Source organism: Lissotriton helveticus, chromosome 10, assembly GCF_964261635.1.
Source record: "Lissotriton helveticus chromosome 10, aLisHel1.1, whole genome shotgun sequence".
NCBI lineage: Eukaryota > Metazoa > Chordata > Amphibia > Caudata > Salamandridae > Lissotriton > Lissotriton helveticus.
This window is the reverse complement of record NC_136071.1, coordinates 841,664,282-841,677,876: the sequence shown is the minus strand read 5'-3', so window position 1 is coordinate 841,677,876 and position 13,595 is coordinate 841,664,282. Positions and strand designations below refer to the sequence as shown.

At 44.7% G+C, this 13,595-nt stretch overlaps 1 protein-coding gene across 1 annotated transcript in view; it reads left to right on the top strand.

The window, feature by feature from the left end:
• The window catches only part of GSDME (gasdermin E), a 392,371-nt gene that overhangs the window by 114,217 nt on the left and 264,559 nt on the right, over positions 1-13,595 (top strand). The gene's annotated exons all lie outside the window — the stretch shown is intronic.

The window sequence follows — 13,595 nt, the reverse complement described above, 5'->3', positions numbered from 1 at the left end:
AAGAGTTATAAAAGGTGATTATTTTGTGAAAGCAAAAAGATTACCCGAGTGACTACTCTCATTATTGGGATGTTCCAACATGTTGGTGCTTTGAAGTGTCTACCTCTTTATTTATTTATTTATTTTTTACATTTGTATGGCGCACAGCTACCCAAAAAGGGTTTCCCGGCGCCGATGACTCTTCTATGAACGGTGGTAAAGGTAAAAGCATTTATACTTATTTCTGGAAGAGCCAGGTCTTTATATTCTTTCTGAATCTGGCGTAATTTTCTTCCTTGCGAATATAGGGGGGGAGTTTGTTCCACAGAGAAGGCCCTAGTACAGAGAAGGATCTACCTCCTATTCTTGCCAATTTGAATCTCGGGGTCGAAAAATTAGCTGCGGTCTGAGAGCGCAGTTCTCTTCCCGGGATGTAGGGGGTCGCTAGAGATTGAAGATACTTTGGTGCGGTGCCGGATTTGATCCTAAACATATAGCTCAGGGCTTTGAACCTGATGCGGTTTTCTACCCTGAGCCAATGTAGGTCATTCAGATGTTTCGACACACTAGCAGTTTTTGGAATTTTACAAAGTAATCTTGCAGCCGAGTTTTGGACCAGTTGTAAACGTTTAATGACTGCTTGATTTGAGCCCAGATAAAGAATGTTGCCGTAGTCAAGCCGAGATGTAATGAGTGCATTGACTACGGTCTTTTGCGTTGCAAGGGGCAGCATCCAGAGGATCTTTCTCAACCATTTCAAGATGGTGAAACAGAGGCCAACCACTTTATTTGCTTGAAGTTTCATCGAGAGGGTATTATCGATGGTGACCCCCAGATTTCTTACGTGGGTAGCAGGGGTGGGGATACTGCCTAGCTCAGAAGGCCAATGGGAGGCGTTCCATAGAGGTTTGTTTTTTCCCAGGAGGAGGATTTCGGTTTTATCACCGTTTAGCTTCAGCTGGTTAGTAGACATCCAGCTGAAGATTTTTTGAAGCCCTTGTTTAAGGGTGGACGGGGCCGTAGGCTTAGACTCTGACAGTGAGAAGACGATTTGAGAATCGTCTGCGTATGTCATCAGAGTGAGTCCCACCCTGTCAGCTAAATCAGCCAGGGGTCTGAGGTAGAGATTAAAAAACAAAGGGCTCAGAATGGAGCCCTGGGGTACACCGTGCGGAGTTCTAATCGTGTCCGAACAAGCGATGGAGGATGAAATCTGAAAAGTTCTCTGGGACAGGAAAGACTCAATCCATTTGAGTGCTTTGCCCTGTATACCATTTCTCCCAAGAGTGGCCAGAAGTTTGGTGTGAGAGATGGTATCAAATGCCGCACTCAAATCAAGCAAAATGAGTGCGACTGTCTGGCCATCATCTAGGAGTTTCCTGATGGTTTCGGTTACTCCCAGCAGAGCTGTTTCTGTGGAGAAACCCGCTCTGAAACCAGACTGTGACGGATGGAGGAGGGAATTTGCTTCGGTTAAGAGAGTGAGGGCGGAGTGGATGTGTCTTTCAAGCAATTTTGAAAAAATGGGGAGGAGTGATATGGGTCGGTAGCTTGCAGGTAATTCAGGGTCTGCTGAGGGTTTTTTCAAGATCGGGCATACCATCGCGTGTTTCCAGAGTGATGGAACTGAGGAAAGCTGAAGAGAAGAGTTAAGAGTTTCAGCAATGATGGTCAGGGCTGGGTCATCCAATTGTCTGAAAACAGTGGCGGGTAACGGGTCACAGGGGGAGCCAGATTTGATGGTTTTGAGGATAGATTTCAGTGATTCCAGGGTGATTTGAGGCCAATGATCAAGGGTGTTAATGTTCGTTGACCACAGGGGCATTTCCTCTCCAGGGTCATGTGCAGGGGTGTTCCTGGTGATATCGGAAATGATTTTCTCAATTTTGTCACTAAAAAAAGACGCAAGGTCTTGGCATTGTTTCCTATCCAAAGGGCGAGCTGTAGCAGTCGTGTTTGCGCCTGCAAGGTATTTGACTGTATTGAACAGCGTTCTTGCCTTGTTTGGCGCAGTGTCAATGGTATTTGCCACGTAAAGGGCACGCGCTTTAGCACATGCAGAGTGATATTCATTCCTGGCTTTGTGGTATGTCACTTTTTTGTCGTGGGCATAGTCCTTGCGCCACTTTCTTTCTAGAGATTTACATTTTGATTTTTCGATCTTCAGGGTCTCATTGAACCACGGGGCTGGGGGACGGTGGGTGTTACTTTTTAGCCGAGATAGAGGAAGATAGATAGAGGGAGATCTTTTCAAGTTGGAGCATGAATAGCAGATCTCAAGTATATTTTCAATGGATGACTACAGGGAGTATTTTGGGATCTACTGCAGTGTTTTGTTGCCGATATATTAATTTCTTAGTAAGACAGAGTGCGAAAAAAGTCACCCAGGGACTGACGGAAAGTCCGTAGAGTAGTTTGAGCCTTGTGGCTTCCTTTCATGTATACATCTCACTGCAACATGCTGGCCCATATTGAGGGGGGCTACACTTTGACATACTAATAAGCCAAGGCAGTGTACGCAAATGTTGTACTGACTTGAGTCCTTGGTAGCCCCTACTATTATACAGTCGTACATGGTAATGATATGGAAGATGCTTTAGGATTGATGAAGTCCGTGGTAGAATGTGCTCACTACAGCTCCAACTCTAATTGCTAGTTCTGACCGATATGCGACTTTTAAAAGATTATGGACCACATGTATCAAATAAGCATTTTGCAATTACAAATACCGATTTTTACTGATTCGCTATTTAGTAATCGCAAAATCCTATGTATGTAAGGAATCTCCCCATATTTTGCGATTCCTTAATATTACCTCATAGCAATTCGGTAAATAGCGAATCGCTATTAGGTAATATTACTCCATCCGTTCCTATGGGCCAAGAGGCCCGTAGGTGTGAATGGTTTTGCATAAGCTAGTTTGCGATTACCTAATTGGTAATTGCAAACTGGGTAATGCAAAGCCAAGGGTGCCCGGGGGCCCGAGGCCCCGAGGCCCCACTGAAGCACCCCCAAAAAATAAATGGGCACATGTCAAGTGCACATATGCCCTAGGGGTATGTGTGCGCTACATGGCACTTTGAAAAATGCATTTTGTGAATTTTTCAAAGTTTGCATTGACTTTAGGTCAACGGTAATTTTTTTTTCTAAATGCGCAGTGTACATTTGGAAAATTCTTCATACATGTGCTAAGGTAATAGCAATTTGCAATTCCCTATTTGTAGTCGCAATTTTAGATAATCACAATTTTTGCGATTAACTGAAATTACGACGACAAAGCCTTTCATACATCATAAAAGGCTATTTTGCATTCGCAAACGGACAATTTTACTGAATTGCACCGTTTGTGAATGTAAAAACTTTCATACGTGTGACCCTATATGGTTATGTGAGGAATATCTAGCGCGCATTTAGTAGTTTAGCTCAAGCTGTAAGGCTTTCCTCAAACATATATATGTGATAAATGTGTATTAATACCTAAGTAACATTGTTAAGGCATAAAGAGCTTTACATTTCCAAAACAAAGTTGTATAAAGAGAAGAACAGAATGAGTAAAATGATATAACATTTAAGATCAGATTTGAGTTATCATTCATTATGGTTTAAAGAAACGTGATTTGAAAGACTGGGGAAGCAAAAACATCAAGCTAAGGCATGCAGAAAGCTTGAACATAGCCACTCTTTGTAGTTGATGAATGGAACACTATTGGAAAAAGGTGGTGGACCACATCAATCAAAGGTTTTACCTCTGTGGCAAAAGGCCTTAAACATCTATTGAGTTCTCCCACTGTACCTCAGCCTTTTCAGCAAAAAATCTCAGAGACGGAATAACTGCTCAGATGAAGGCTATGAAGCCCCAGAGCTACAGTGTCGTTTTCAGGTAGGGCTGGAATTTTATCTCAATATTTCAAAGAAGATTTTTTTCTAAATTTCAACTTTTTGAAAAGATCTGTATTTTGTTCCCCTATAATCCAAATTCGACACAGTTTCATTAAAGTTTCCTCTGGCTCTAGTCCATAGATTCACATTTTGGAAGGGCTCTCCATAACACCAGTTCAGGCATGCACACAGTTGTATGTCCAGTTTAACTGGTTTCTGGTGTTTCTTTGCAGCTACACCTCCTTCGTTTATCTAGAAGATTGTCTGTACTTCCCAGACACAGGCTCTGGACCATAGAGTTTTCCTGTTGGCAGCAACATTATACTCTACTTCTAGAACTTGTTGTGCTTTCCTGTGACATTAAAGAAGTTACATAGCAGCAGGCAAACTTCACTGGTAGAACCTGACCTTTATCCTTCATGGCCAGCAAGAAGCTAGCAGCACTGCCTCAAACCACTATCTCTCACAGTTAGCCTTCAAGCCCCATAGATGGCATCTTTAAGGTTTGGGGAACTTGTCACCCAAGCCTCTGCCAGACAACCAGGAATTCTGAAATGCATCAAGCAATACTGTTCTTTTGTCTTCATTGGTTGCAATCTTCTCTGAGCGGGCATCCGGCTCTGTAAGAGCAGTTGAAAGAATTAATCTAGTCTGACCCCTTATGTGAATCAAACTTACATGCCCAGGCTTTCTCCTTCCAACATTTGCAGCATAGTATTTTAATGATCCAGGGACATGCGTTTGGGAAAAACTACCCCACAGCCCTTTTCACTACATTTAAACAAAATAGTGCACCCATTTATTTATTTCCGCTCCTCTCCCTCTCTCACCAACGCTTCCTAAGATAGATGAAGTTACTCCCACCAAGGTTCAAAGAAAGCCTCTACCTCCAAGCTCCCATCTGTGCCAGCTCCATTGCTGGTTTGAATTCACTTGTTTAAAACAAGTCCTCAGGCTCAATGGAAATTGTCTTCAATACAATAAAGGCCTGGCTAAAAGAGAGTCAATAATTTTTCACTCTTAGGACAGACTTCTGACGTGGGGATATCTACCTCCAGCCAATCTCTAACATCATGTCCATTTTACTCCAGTCCCAGAACCCCCAATTCAAAATGTCATAAAAAAGAACTGCAATCAGTCAATCCGCAAATATATATCCTACCCCACAACATGTGAGTGAAGAGCACTTACAAAAAATAAGTGAAAAAGTGAAAGGGCACCTCACGTATGCAACACCAGGGAGGCTACCGGCAGGTTCTCACCTGTATGCCCACGTATATCATCATTGGTTGCCCACTCACTGAAAAAAAAGAATAGTGTCCAGTAGAGAGACAAGAGAGCAGAAAGAAAGAGTTAACTGTCCCAAAACAAAGAACCCCGTGATTTGCAAAGAACCGTGTGTTCCATTCAGTTAAAATTGAGATAAGACTCACTGTTGGGTCGCCCTCTTTATTCGCAGTTGTGAGCTTACTCAGGTTAAAAGCACTGCATGTTGCTAACCTATTCCCAGAAGGCCAACATGTTTCATCGCCTTTCACTTGTGTTGTGGCAAATTCATCTGGGCGTAGGGTTCATTTATTCGCCTCACTGGACAATACATTTTGCGATGCGGATAGGCAGGTGTGGGCTGATGGCACTTGTACCAGCCTCCACCATACCACAAGGGGTTGTGTTTGTCACAATTACCCCTAGTATAAAAGTACTTCTGTTACTTATCATTACACCGCAATCGCGGAGCAGCTTGAGGAGCTGTATGAAGACCCGTCGTAGTTATGCTGTGGCCTGTTGTCATAAAGGATGATCCTGCATTCCTACTTGTTCGGATATATGGGCCTCCTCACAATGACCCGCAGTTTTACTACTCCCTTGTAGCATGACTAAGCCAGTGAGCTGGACCTCAGCAGATTTGGGGTGGGGACTTTAATTGCATATTAAATTCTGATTTTGATCGATCCAAAGGTCCCCCCAGACGAGGATCGGTGGCAGCATGGCCTTCTTGGAGATAATGGACAGAGAGGGGCTACTGGATGCATGGAGGCACACCTCACCCATGGGAACAGGTGACACACTACACGTAGGTGCATGGCACGCTTACCCGCATAGATCTGTAGTTGATCGCTAGTTGTTTAGCTGAACGAGTTCAGAGTTGTGAGCCTGTTCCGAAGACTTACTCCGACCAAGGCCCAGTTGGTTGTGGAGTGCCGGGCCCGAGATATACCTTCTTTCACTTGGCGCTTCCCATCTTTCTCATTGCTAGATTCTGTCTTTGGTGTTGGGAGTGTGCAGGCTATAGAAGAGTTCTTTTTCACACAATGTGGGCTCGTTTGCCAATTTTTCCATGGTCTGGAAATCATTCATAGTCTACATACGATGGAGTGACAATCTCTAAACACGGGGGAGTCCTCTTCTCTCAAAGGGATCGACTGACACGACTTGAAAAAGATATAGGCAGTCTAGAGAATAGGTTCCAAAGAACAAATTACCTCATATTCTGGTGGGTATTAAGCAAAAACTGGAAGAATTCCACGAGACCGCTAATGACAAAAATAAACACATGGGTAAATATGCCACTGCACTTGTGAATGGGGACCGTGATCGTCTAGGTGCTGTTTTGGCGAATATTTTAAGACCTAAGAGGGGCACAGATATCCCTCTGGAAATACTATCTGATGATGGACGGGTTATTCACCGGGCAGACAACATTGTAGAGAGATTTCATAGTTATTATGAGGATTTATATAGAACTCGGCTATCACTGGACAATGATGCTGTAAATGACTACTTAGCCCATATAGAGATACCCTGGTTAACTACAGAGCACAGGGAGCATCTGATGGTGCCACTTACCCCGCTGAAATGAAGAATGCTCTGAGAGGAATGCAGTTGGGTAAGGCGCCAGGCTCGAAAGGCCTTACGGTTGCCTTTTACAAGGCCTGCCAGGAATTAATGATTCCCCCACCTAATAATGTTATATGAGGATATGGTGCGATCAGGAGAAATGCGCCCCCACAATGGGAGAAGATGTGATAGTAACGCTATTGAAGCCAAAGAAGCAATCCAATCTTTGTTCATCATATAGACCATTGTCTTTGTTGAACGTGGCACTAAAATGTATGCCAATATCTTTGCTAACAGAATAGCACCTTTCTTGCCTGGTGTTGTACGCCGTGAACAGGCGAGATTTGTGCCAGGCCGGAGTATAACGTATGAATGCTGTTTGGTGCTATTAAGAGGGTGGACCCGCAAGTACAGGCGGCTGCGATGTTCCTAGATTCCAAAAAGGCATTTCATTCTGTTGAATTGGGATTTATGTTTGTGCTTCTCCGCAGGATATGGGTTGGAGAGATCTTTTCATGCCTGGTTGCAGTTCGATATGCCCACCCACGGGCCTGAGTATGATTCGGGAACGCTGTCTCCTCTGTCATAGAAATTACCTGGGGCACCTGGCAGGGTTGCCCGCTGTCTCGATTATTATATACATTTGTGGACGAGCCTCTGGCCTGTGCTTTATGCGAGTATCACAGGGGAGGAGGCTTCGCTTCCCGGGCTATAACCTGGTTATATCGCCATATACGGATGACACAATCATATATGTCTGGGACCCAGCTGTTAATCTCACTCCAATACTATGAGAGGTGGTTCATTTTGGGGGTTTATCGGGCCTAAAGTTCAATCAGGATAAGTCTATATAATTTCTACTTACTCCCGCTATGATACCAATCCCCAGAGAATATCCACTGCAATGGACAACGGAATCAGTACGCTACCTGGGGATTAAGATCCACACAGACCCCACGGTTGTACTAGTAGACAATTATGGATGTCTAGTTTGATGTGGAGCACTGGGTTAAACTCTTGCTGTCCTTAATGGGAAGGGTGGCCATTATGAAAATGGTTGTGCTTTCCAGATTTCTGTTTTTATTCCAGAATATCCTGCTGTTACTGTCCCGAACCATATTTGATAAACTGCGTTCTCTCATGATCTCACTGACTTGGGCAGGGAAACAGCCACGTGTCCGATGGGATGTACTCACTTTACCTTATGATGTGGGAGGCCTTATGGCTCCAGACTTCGAGATGTTCTGTAGGGCTGCCCAGAGCTCCTTGGTGCATTATTGGGTGCATGGCACATCGACCCTGCCACATTTATACCGAGAGAGAGATGCTATGGATCCCTACCTTTTAACCCAGATACTGTTCCGTGACCCTCCGCGACAGCACAGGATCTTTGACTCGTTTGCAGTCACGATGTCGGCATGGCGGAGTTTGCTGGACAAACAAGCTGGGGCATTACTGTATTCTCCACATATCCCCGTACAGTGGTGCTTGTGGTTTCCGATGGGCCAGAAGAGAGGGGCAAGGCGAGCTCTAAAAACATTGGGAATAAGCACCATGGGGGAGGCTAATACCATACCACTATTATAGGCCTAGGCGAACTCTGAGGGAGCTTCTGGGGGACAACATGTTAGAGCTGAAGGCTATGCCAGCATTGACAGCTTTACTGCAGACGGAATCACCCTTGAAACTAACAACTAAATTATATACATATGCACAGGAGGCACGCAGGCCACAGGTGCTAAAGGCTAGATTGGACTGGCAACGGGACCTGGGCAGGCCCATCAGCGACAGTGGCAATATTGCTGCTCTGAGACCCAGGCTATCTCCCTAAACAGAAGAAATAGACTGACCCATTTCAAATACCTTCACTGAGTCTACTATATCTCTGAGCGCCTGTGTCCATGTGGGTTTCGAGATTCCACAAGCTGTCAGAGGTGTGGGGAGATGGAAGCTGGGTTTCAACATGTGTCCTGGCTCTGCCCGGGAATCTATGAGTTTTGGTGTGAAATATTTAAGGAACTAGAAGCGATTACTGCACTGGGTTGTACCTGATTCCGATGCTGGCGCTCTTTGGTCGCGATCAGGGGATTGGTAAGTCAATACGCCGACTGGTGGCTATGGGATTATTATTTTTTACAAAGTGTTGGTTCGCAATGAGATGGGCCCTTGGACCACTATCTAATGTAGAGGAATGGCATGTTGGTATGGCGTACTGCCATACCCAGGCAGAGAGGTATAGTGACCTACTTCTCCCCCAGAGTGCCCCAGTAATTACTGGGGTCCCTACCAGTTATATTAAGTAGGTAAAGAAACGGGGATGGAGGATGGAGGAGGAGTGGTGCCAGGCGACACAAGTTAATTTATGGGACTGCAGGAGCGATGGGCTGGAAGCCACTAACTCTGTCCCATGATATGACAAATGATTGAAATGGCCACATTCGATTGGGGATCTTGGTATTAGGAACCTCCCTTTACAGAGCGATATTTTTTACCCTGAAGTATAATAATGTAATATTGTAATAGAGGCCTTATTTCCTATGGGGGAGTGGTACTGTTATGGGTCTTGTTAAATGTATTTGTGGTCTGCTAGTAATAAGCAATTAATGATTCAATTCTTGTGCTACATGTATATATGTAATGTACCTTGTCAAGATGTAAGTTTCATTATTCTGGCAATAAATACAATAAACATTTTTTTTTAAAAGGCTGCACATTTTCAATTTTCATATGAAGGCTTTTCATTTTAAAATTAATTTCTTTCATCCGGTACCAGCCATTGGACAATATTTGATATCAGCTTACTTGAACAAAATAAATGTGTTTTCTCATTTCAGTTTTACCATGAAAATCAGAAATAGATATCACATTTGTTACCATATTCATCCTTGTTCTATTTAAGAATGCTTTCTTATTGTAACAGTTGTCATTTGTTCATTAGGAGCAGCTGGGCTCTTCCATGTGAAAGCGTTCTGTCCTAAAACATAGAAGCAAAGTGGCAGTGGTCAATGGGAAGGGGTGATGGGGCAGACACTGTTTGATGAGGCACTAGGTGCACTTTATCAAGCAATGCAAGAGAGTTAGGCCAGTGTCAGTCATCCATCTAAAGTATTGATTGAAGTATTTGACTTTGCAAAGATGCACGTGTGTTGAGCAATGGTTCAGACTGGAGTGTGTATATATAGAATAAGTGGAGACACTTCATATATGAGGCATATAATATAGGCCCCCATGACCCAAGGCGCCTTTACATTTAGATCTGTCTAGGTATGTTTAAGTAGTTTTAATTTCAGAAGCATCTTATCACTTTTGTTAGGGAGCATGATTTATATTGTTACAGTTCAGGTTGTGGCTATTGGACTTAAAATAATGTCTGTTTAAGAGAGTTTTAGGGAGGGTGCTGCAGAAGAAGAAGGCTAAGCAGGAGGAGTTCGGTTTTCAGGAGGAATGAGAAAGTTGGAAGGAGTAATGCTGCACAGTTTGGGGCACAGGCTTCACTGAGAAATACAGTATGGTGACATGGATGTATGCTGTAATATGAGGGGGTGAAGAAGGGACGTAGGAAGCAGACCTGCCAACCTCATTATAATTTCCCCCTTTTCATTGTGCAGGGAGAAAGGGGTGCATATCTTAGAGGGGTGGCAGGTCCATGCAAAATGGGGCTTTGGACTCCCATCACTGCCCAAACAGTTACATGCCTCTTCTGTCACAGCAAGAACAAAATCATCTAGTGCCACCTCCTATGTCCTTTGGAGGTTTTAGTTGGAGCCCAACTGTACAGAGGCGTTGGGACGGAAAGTCCCTTGTATGTTGATAGGCGTGTACCCCAACCCTCAGTACCCTAACTGCAATGATGTCTGGATCCCTGGTGCTAATTTTTGTTATCATGGACAAACATGGGCCATTTGTGTACACCATGCCTGGCTCACGGATTGCAATCTTTTTGGACCGGGAGGTGCGCCCAAAGCACTAACCTTATAAAGGTGAAAGGCTACTGTCTTTGCCAGGAGTTACGTAGCACGAGCCAAGTTAAAGTAGTGTGGGAACCGAACCCCAACAATCTCCGAATGAACCTCAATATTTACCTTAGGCAGTTCAGCTCCACAAGCCTTCTCATTGATCTTGCAGATGAGACTACCCTCTCCCTTTTTACACGCTCTTAGCAGAAAAAATCATAATTAGTAACTGGGGCCACTCCAAAAAGGAGTACTATATCAAAATTAAGTTTAAAAGATTGTATACAGAATCATTTTTTTTTTTTTATAAATCTGTTTATTAATACACACAAAATGAAATCATAAATCACAAACAATAAATACACTGGGTTGCATCTCACATGTATTACATATATATATGACCTCCTAATCAAAGAAATACTTCAGTAATAATAACATTGTGGAGAAGCGTGGCTCAGTGGTTAGAGGCGGCAGACCCGGAAGCTGAGATCAGCCGTGGACCAGGGTTCGATTCCCCGCCTCGGCGGGTCTCGGGCTCAAAAATTCCACGGACTCGACAATTCTCGCTCCGGTGCCTACTCGACTCACGGGGTCACACTCTGCGACTCTGGGCAATAGCTTGCTTAATCTCCACTACGGCCCCTCGCGGCGGGATGCCTGGCTTTCACCTTGTGAATACCCTGCAGGGGTATCTCACAGGGGAATACCAGGACGGGTTCCCTAAGCAAGCGCCTTGAGACCCCTGGGTGATTTGTGCGCTATATAAATCGAAATACATTTACATTTACATTTACATACGGGTTTAGGGGTTCTCCAACATTTCTGGTCCATCCATTTCAACAGGAGGAGTGCATAAGTCCCCCCCATATGCATTCCAGGACCCCCAGATCTTGCCCCATTTCTTGGATCTACCCCTGGCCACATACACCGCCCGCTCCCTAAACATGCACCAATCCAAGTCTTCCATCCATTTCCCAACAGTTGGCGGCTGATTCGCTCCCCTCAGCTGTGCAATATTACGTTTGGCAATCCCGCACGCCAATGTGGCCCACATCTTTCCATGGGACGAGAGATCGGTTGGATCCCAAACATTCAGGAGACACCGCCGTGCCTCTAACTCAAAGCTCACTCCCCACACCTCGCGTACCTTTTTTTTTTTTTTTGATGTAAGAAAATGTATTGCACTTCGCAGATAAACAATACACGTTATCGCGCCAACATCCTGAACAGGCCGGCTTCTCAATCATATATTCCGCAGAGTATGTTCTTGTTATACACGGCCCATCAGCCGACATCCATAGGACCGGCGGCGTTGTGGCAAGTATCACACATAACATACATTAGTGCTATAACCGCTGACTTTCATGCCAGTGAACTTACTGTTTTTTTACATTTATACTGGTAGAACAACAAAACAATTAGAAACAAAGAAAACTCTTAGAATTTACATCTCTGTGTCACAGCATCCCCCCCTTATCCTCAATTTATAGTTTATTATTCCTTTCACTGCATGTTGATAATGACCTTGCCATTAATCATCTTCTGTGTCCATCCTGGCATGCTCTTGTAAATAGGTACGCAAATACAACCAATAATCCCTGGGGCGCGACCTGATCGGCAATTCTTCCTCATATGTGAGCAGTGTGTCTCGGCAGTACGTTAAATCTTCTAGCCAGTTTTTGACCCCTGGTCCTCTTCTACTATTCCAATGTAATGACACCCTTCGTTTGGCCAGCAATAACGCCACTACACAAAATTTGCGCTTTTGCGCTCTCAGCTGTGGAACAATCCCCAATAGACAGACCTTTGCTCTGCATTCAAGTGAGGCCCCAAGCATGTCGTTCAGCACTTGTATCACCTGTACCCAGTACCCTGCTACCTTGCGACAGTGCCATGCCAGATGCATGAAGTCCGCATTCTCCTGTCCACATCTAATGCATTTGGAGTCATCTCTGAGACCGTATCTATGCAGTCTCTGGGGTGTATAGTACATCTGGTGGAGATACTTGTAGTGTATGATCCTTAAGTTCCCGTTTGGCGTCAGCATGCCAGTGAGCAGGCATGTGGTTGTCCATTCACCCTCCATAAGTGGTTCGTCCAATACTGCACTCCATTTGTCCCTCCCCCCGTCAGTGTTCCCTCCTATGTCCTGTTGTATGCTTGTGTATAATTTGGAAACCAAGTGGGAGGCTGTGGACGTGGTGAGAACCAGCTGCAAGGGTGCCAGTGTTCTGGGCTCCTCAGGGTACCTTGGGTAGTGTTCTTTTATCGCCCTTTGTAGCCTGTAGTGATTGAAACTGAATAGCGGTGTTGGGTTGCTAATATACTCCAATTTGTCTAGTGTCTGAAAGACTCCTTCTTCGTATAGGTCTCCTAGTTTATCTAATCCTGCTCGCCTTAACAAATCCATACCAACCTGTTCTTGTGTGACCGAAAGCGCTGGGTGATTAGCCAGCGGAAGAGCGGGTGCGTAAAGCGGCAGGCTGTCTGCTACTTTCCCCATCAGTCTCCATGCGTCTGTGGTAGTGTTGACAGGATTGATGTCATGGTCGTGCAGTCTGGGCCGTTGGTGCAGTAGTATGTTGGCTAGTGGGATTGGGTCTGCGTCTCCTGCTTCCACCGCCACATGGGTCAGGAAAGGTATTTCGTGGTACCAGTAATGTGCAAACTGCGCCTGAGCGCATAAGTAATAAAGATAGAAGTCTGGGACCTTGAAACCACCCTTAGCATATGGTAGCGTCATTGTGTGCAGGTCCAACCTGGCATGTTTTCCCGCCCAGATCAGGCTAAGCACCAGTGTTTTTATGTTTCGGAACACCTCCGCCGGCGGCTTTATTGGGATATTATTGAACAAATAAAGGAGTTTCGGCAGAAGCACCATTTTAACGATCGCTGTTCTATCCGCCAAGGAGAGTGGCAGTTTATTCCAGCGCTTGACTTTGGCTT